Here is a 7359-nt window from a genome sequence, read left to right on the forward strand (position 1 = left end):
AATTCATCTTTCTGAATATTGGTGGAGCACGGGCACCACGGGCCCATATAACTTGCCGCCTGTTTGCATGGATGTATTGTCTCTGATGATTACTGTATATATTCACTTATAAGCCAGTCTGTGTATAGGCCAACTCTTATTTAAGGACAGTGACTTAGGATACAACTAACCGATGATGTGCATAAATCCCTTCACTCCCAAACCCCACCTCACTTGCACATGCTTCTTTAATTGATTCAAGCTGCCATGGCTTCTGTCCAACCTGTAGAAGTTTTCCCAACCTCAAACTGGCTGCTAACCCAATGCTACTCTGGTCCTGGATGTTGTCTCAGGCTTTCCCAGCCTTCTCTCTAGCCCTTTGCAGTTTTCCCAAAGTCAGTGTGGCTTTTTCCAAGCCCCTTTGCCACTCTCCTTCACCTAATTGTGTAATAGGTAGGTCCCCATAACTCCCCCTAAATGACAGACTAGCACAAATTACTCAGTGTATATGCCGCCAGTGTATGGTTACCTCTTCTTATCACCATCTTTCAGCCAGTATGGTTGATGACATCCAGAATGGTGGGTCCCATCTTTGAGTTTCTGTTGCCATTGGGAATATCCACAATTTACCTCAATTAAATCATCACTTTTTTTTTAAATGTACTAGGTTTTGATTTAGTTGTTGATTTTAATAAACTCCATATTATTTAGGTCACTGATTCAATACCTCTCTCATAGTTCATATGTAAATACCCTACCCAAACACAGTGGACTAGGGGATAGAGAGAGCATGATCAATAATGCATCCAGTGGTACAGGGAAAACTGGAAGACATCTGAAGCATAGTATTGTGTCATTCATCCCTGTCGCATCAGAGTCCTAGAGCACAAAAAGTGAAAGGTCACCTATTGGAAAAAAAATCAGTGACTGAGGAAAAAGTGTGAAACTGGTTATGTCCATCCTGTTCCATGCGGTGCCCTAACACTGAAAGAAGAAAAAGTTGCGAACCTACTTTAATAAAAAACCTCCAGGCTACTGTGGGTCTCTGGCTGCAGCTCAGTACATTATCTTAGACTTGTGTGGACCAGATCCTCCGCCAGTGCAAATCAGCAGAGTTTCACTGAAGTCAGTTTACACCAGCTGATGATCTGGCCCTTTATTTTTGATGCTAGACCACTTTTCTGTAACAACATTGTAAGCTGCATGCTACTGTTTATTCCTTTGTAAGTAAGTGGTCTGTCACGTGACCTGTGCAGGATGCGATATGGTTAGCAGTGTGGTCAATAAAAGATGACTGTTCACTTGCTCTTTGAGGGGAAACAGACAATGTATTTGCAAATATATGGGTAATACGCTCTGGGGGGTGAGGAAGCTGTGTTACAATGTCTGAAAAGTACCTTCCTGGCCATGGGGGAGGGGACGACCAAGCCTCAGTACAGTGAGTCAGCAGCAGCCACTATGGACGAGAGCCAGACAGTAGGATTCAGAAAATCCATCGGAGAAAGGTTTGGCGCCGATTTGAACATTGCCATATACAGTATATACAGTTGTTACCCCTGTAATCTTGCCTTGCTGAGGAATGAAAGCAGATGCTCTTTTGTAAAGAGGCCAGAGCTTTGGAAACGTTTGAAGTTAATATACAGTTTGGGTGCTTTGCTCGTACCCCTGGTCTGCGAGATGAGGAGGTGTGTGTCAGTTAGCCCCAGCTCCCAGCTGGCAGTAGGCTACAGTTCAGCCACATGAAAGATCTCGAGCTACACTTCGCAGCTGGCAGGGGTTGGGCCATGATGGTTCTGATGCATTGTGTTCAATCCCTAACAGGGAGAGGAGTATTTTCTAGCCAGCTGATGGAAATAAATTGATGGGACTGCAGGGAGCAGCCAGCCCTGCCTCCTTCGTACAAGAACTAGAGGGCATCTACCTTGTTCAGTTGAAAGGACACAAAATGCATGATTTAAGTGTCATATTCCAGAGTATGGTATACAAATATTAACACTGGAGAAACTGAAAAAAATAATGTCAGCCCCACTGTACCTTAGACAGTATTTTCACATTAATCCTATAGCTTTTTTTTCCTGACCTAGGGAAAACAAGCATGGCTAGGAATGGTTAATGGCTGAAGAGGACAAACCCAAGCCCAGTAATAATTACTTGCATGTTACTTTGTATGGACCTTAACTTAACCCATTTAGGGTGGTATTTTCTAACTCACCTAAGGGAGTTAAGCCTCCAATACAGCATGGAATCAAAGAAACCCTCTTAGGGCTTTTGAAGAAAAAAAAATCTCATCTTTAACCTCACCAGGGCTTCCTGGTCAATTAGGAAATCAAATTACTTGGGGCCTAATTTCATTTACACTAAGGCCTATTCACACCATTCTGGCAGTACAAAGGGGTCAGTAAGTGAGAATCAGGCCTTTTACATTCTGGATTTCATTTTTAAACACCAGAGGTACCTTGCAATATGTAATGCATCATGAAAACATATGTACAAAATGGAGCAAAGCCATCTCCATAAAGCAGGAGTAATTGTACTGACGCTGGAGGAGTTATTTTGGATTTATACTAATGTATATGAGAGTAGGAGCTGACTCATTCACTAAAGAAAACATACTGGACTTTGACTTCAATGGAGTCACTTGGATTCAGCTCAGTGTAAATCCAGAGTACCACTGAATACAGAGAGTTTGGTGATAAGGAATGATATGTAAAATCAGATTGCTGTATTAAAGAGAAGAAGATCCTGGTAAAGTGCCATGTTATTTAACTGGGCCACTGATTTTGGCTTGGCTGTGCCACATTACATCATGCTGATTCTCATTCATTTGTCTTCTGTATCCTGATCATTCAGAACAGACTGTGAGGGTGACTGATTTGGATTTGCTGTCTTTAAATTTAAACCCAACGTTGAATTAAAAAAAATACTACCCAAATAAAGTCTAGGACTCAGCAAATTGAGGGAAATGCACATCTGTAGTGCAAACACAGTCTAAAAACCACCTTCTCTTGTCCCTGAGTCCTGGTCCCCCCCACGGAAAATGTGATGACGGCAAAAAAAGTTTCATCTTTGTCTGCTTGTTAATGTTTCTTTTCTTTCTCACAAGGGTTCTTGCTGCCTGACAAGGGCCCTGCACATATTTTCACTCCAAGAGATCGAGCAAGGATAAAGGGAGTGGTTTCCTGCTTCTGAAAGCAGTCTTTGCCAGCGGTCCTGTTTTAGCACACTTCACAGTCATCTTCAGCATTAATGAGAAGCCAAGGCAGGGGAGGGCTCGTCTAAATAAAAAGACAGCAAGCTGACCTCTGCATGACATTATTAAGTTACGGTTATTGGATTGCATTTTGTTTCCTTATCCCCTTGTGCATTATCTGCTAAGGCCATAATATGGAGGAAGGGTGTATGTTGCAATAAGGGTCAGAGAAGAATCCCCGAATGGAAGTTACCCTCCTCGTCCTACCCCCAGAGACTTTTGCAACTTGTCCTCTAAGTCGCGGCATGGCTGTGCCTCACCATGTGCTGGCATGCGGAGTCCTTGGCCTGACTGTGTTGTTTTCCTGGTCACTGGTTGTGTCCTACTGCTCTTTTGCAGAAGGAAAACTGCCCTCATATGTTCAGCTCCTCTTCCATTAGCACTTGACAGTTGTCTGCCAATTTATGCTTTATGTAGGCTGTTTCAGAGCAGCAGGAAGCGGCAATTTTCCGCATAACTTGCACCCTTCAATTGTACCCATTCTGTCTCTCCCCCCCACCCCCCCGCCCGGTCAGGTCTGGTACCAGTTTTAGGTCAATACATATACTGGATACCCAGTGACGTCTGCTCTTTGGTACTGCCAACGGAGGCTGTCTTCCTGTATCTGCCTACTCTCTAAATCTCCCTCCTTTCCATAGCTACTGCAAGGCATTCTAGTGTGCTCTAAATCAGCAGTTCCCAAAGGCAGCCACCAGGGGCTTTTCTTGAGGCCACACCCTCCTGGCCTGTGATTGGTGTGTGGGGGGCAAAGTAGCAGCCCTTCCTCCTACCTGTTACTCCTGGATGCACCCTCTTGGGGTTGCTTGCTGGGGCTGCCAGCAGCAGTTGGGCCCCCTGCCCCCTCTGGAGACACCTGGGGCACAACGCTGGAGGAGCAGCACCCCACCTTTCCCAGGGTGGCTCAGGCCCTGGGCTTCAGCCCTGGGGTAGTGGGATGGCAAGATCTGGCTCTGGCACTTCAGGCTCCAGCCCCAGGCTCTGGCTGCATGCCCCAGGCTCTATCCGCCAGGCACGGGGCTCCAGCCCCCCCATTGCCTCCCCTACTCCCCACCAATCCCCCTCATTGCCCCGCCCTCCACTGATCCCCTCTATCCAGGGCTTAATTTGTCCCCAGGCTCGCCAGAGCTAAGTAAGGCTGCTGTGAAAAGTGACACTTGTATGTTTGTTAATACTGCTTCTCACAACAGACTTATTAGCTAGCAATAAATAAACAACAATGATTTGGATGTGCATATTTGTTTTTCCTAAAGTTAACAAAATATTTTAGGAAAAATTGTCAGAGCAGCCACCAGTAAGAGTTGGTGGCTGCACCCTGAGGCCAAAAATTTATTTTGAGAACCCCTGCTTTAAATCCTAGTCTCATGCTAGCTAGCTCGCTTACCCAGCTCAACCAGTGCCTAACATTTGTCTCTCTCTGAAATGCTGGAAGATATGAGCTCATCCAGATCAGCTTTTAAGACAAACATCCTGACAGATTTTGCTAACATTTTCCACAGGTTTCCTTGTGCTTTAAGTCATTAGACCACATCACAGAACGTTCACAATCGTACATTGCATACTCTGTGTTTCCTGCAAGCATTTTATAATCCTTCTATTCATCTAAAAACTGAGTCAAATATAGGCCCAAGGCTCTCAGCAAATACATTACTCTTGGCAAGAGCAATTGATTATAACCGGATGTCTTTGATAAGCTTTCCTCCCTTCTCACCCAAACTTATTTCTTCAAGAATATGTATGTATCCAGTAAAAAGGGTTGGAGGGGTCTGATCTGAAGGACGTAAACTAAAGGCCTTGATTGAAAGACCCTGACCATGGAACTTAGAGTTAGAAAGTCAGGTCTACTTCTTGCTGCTTTGATCCCATCTTTAATAGATACCATGCGGAGAGGGGCAAAGCTACCAATAAGGAGATGAAAAAGAACAAAGAAAAATGTAAGCTAAGCCTCAGGAAATGTTTCCTAACATGAAAAACTTCCTAGCTGCAAGATCTGTTAGGTCACGGGGTAGTCACCCAAGGGAAGTGGTGGAAAGCCCATGGCATGCATCATGAAAAGACCGCACAAGACACTCAAGAATAAGCTGTAGCAAACATCATGATGGCATCTTCTATGTCTGTGAGCTCTGTATAGGATACACACACAGGGTGAAATCCCAGCCCCAGTTGATATCAATGGAAGTTTTGTCACTGACTTCAGCAGGGTCAGCATTTTACCCATATGCATTCCCACAATACCCAGAGATGGGTCCAAACAGAAACACTAAAACAAGCCTCCCCTCTCCACCCCTACAAGTGGCGGAGAAGGCTGGCCCAGAACACTCACCTGCCCTTCAAAAGGCGAGATAATGGCTGGCTCATGTACAGACACACAGGGAAGAGGCACAAGGAGTCTTCTCCTACCCCTTGTGTAGCTCATATTAGCATCAGCCACAACTGCAATCTTTGTAGTTGGAGAAGGGCAGGGACTGCTCCCTCCATTCGGCCCTGTGGTTAGGACATGGACAATGAGTGGTGGGTGTCACAGCCTCCATTCCTGTCTCTCCACACTGGCCCATGAACTGGGCAAGCATAGCAAGCAGGGGCAAACCACACAGTCCCTCAGAGACCTGAAGAACAATCCTTTGCAAGACTCCCTTTATAGTGGTGTGGCCCCATACTGCCCCCTGTAGGCTGCAGTTTCATCCTATAGCTGCCACTAGGGTCCTGTTCTGTCAAAACAGGTTTATTCATCGCCAGTTATAGGGTGGGATTTTCAAGATTGCATATGTGATTTAGGAGCCCAAGTCCCTTTCCCCCCCCCCCCCAAAAAGCTACTTGGGCATTTTCAGAGCCTAAGTCTCATGGCAAGTCAATGGACCACAGGAGCCTCAGGCCCAGATCTGCTAAGTCCCCTTGATTTCAGTGGGAGTTAGGCACCTAAATACCTTTAAGGATCTGGGGCTAACCCACATTTTAAAATCCTACCTATAAACCCTTCAGATTGTAGCATATAATGACCATATGGAAAGCCCTTATACAGTACTTTCCATTGAGCAAGGCTATAATTATATACAGTCAAGGATGTGCTGTATTACATACAGTTACTGTCAAGTTAATGAAGTGGTCATCTTGGTGCAATATTAAGGGACACAAATATCAATAGAGAATTATTACTCTATTGCTGCAGCTCAGACAGGCTAAAATTTGCAGCTAAAGCAGGAGTGGTACTTTTAGCAGTATTTGTTTTTAGGGCACAGTACATTATGTTGAAATATTCACACTCTTTGTGGACACTTAAAGCTCTGCCTTGCTCTAATGCTGCATAAGCTTAATATTAATTCTGGCTCAGTAGAGGGAATTGAAAACGGTGCCCCTGAAGTCATTGCACTGAATGAAATGTACCAATAGGGGACATTACACAGTAGCTGTGGCCTATAGGGAAATAAGAAATTACTTTGGGTGGCTGAAGGGTCCTTTGGGACACATTCAGCACAGGCCCAGGGCTGCAGAAGGGAGGAGTTTGCCAGGAGGGAGAAACAGGCTGCTGACTCCCTTCTATCAGAAGGCCCAAAAGAGGAAGATCTGGTCAGGAAGGCAGTGTGGATGCAGAAGACAAGTGAGGCACAAAACCAGCACATCCCCTCCAGAGGTAATTCTGCTTCCTATGGAAACCTCATCAGAGACTAAAACTAGCCCAGCTCCCACAAAGCAGGTGCCCTGAATGCCCCTAGGAAGGGCTCTCCACTTGGGGAACATAAGGTATCCATGTCTCTAACCCTATCTCTATTCGTGAAACCAGTCTGAGGAGGTCATGTCACAGAGTATCCTGAAGTAGCATACCACATACCTGCCGTGTTCCCAGTAACGGCTTCCCCTCCATTAGCAGTCACACATCCCTTTTGGTTCTTTAAAGTAAGCATACTGTGTAGGAAATACTCAAAGAGATACCATCATGTATAAGATTTGGTTGTAGCAGGAGTGCTGGAACAATTTGTATCATGGAGGTTCTGAGAGCTATTGAACCAAACTAAACTCTTTATATGATGGAAACCACTTCAAGCCAGGGTGTGTGTCAGCACCCCCAGCACCCCTAATTCCAGCACCTATGCATAGTAGAGCTTGGGACAGGCTGGGGGTTGTTACAAGATGGTGGT

This window comes from Mauremys mutica, chromosome 9, assembly GCF_020497125.1.
Source record: "Mauremys mutica isolate MM-2020 ecotype Southern chromosome 9, ASM2049712v1, whole genome shotgun sequence".
NCBI lineage: Eukaryota > Metazoa > Chordata > Testudines > Geoemydidae > Mauremys > Mauremys mutica.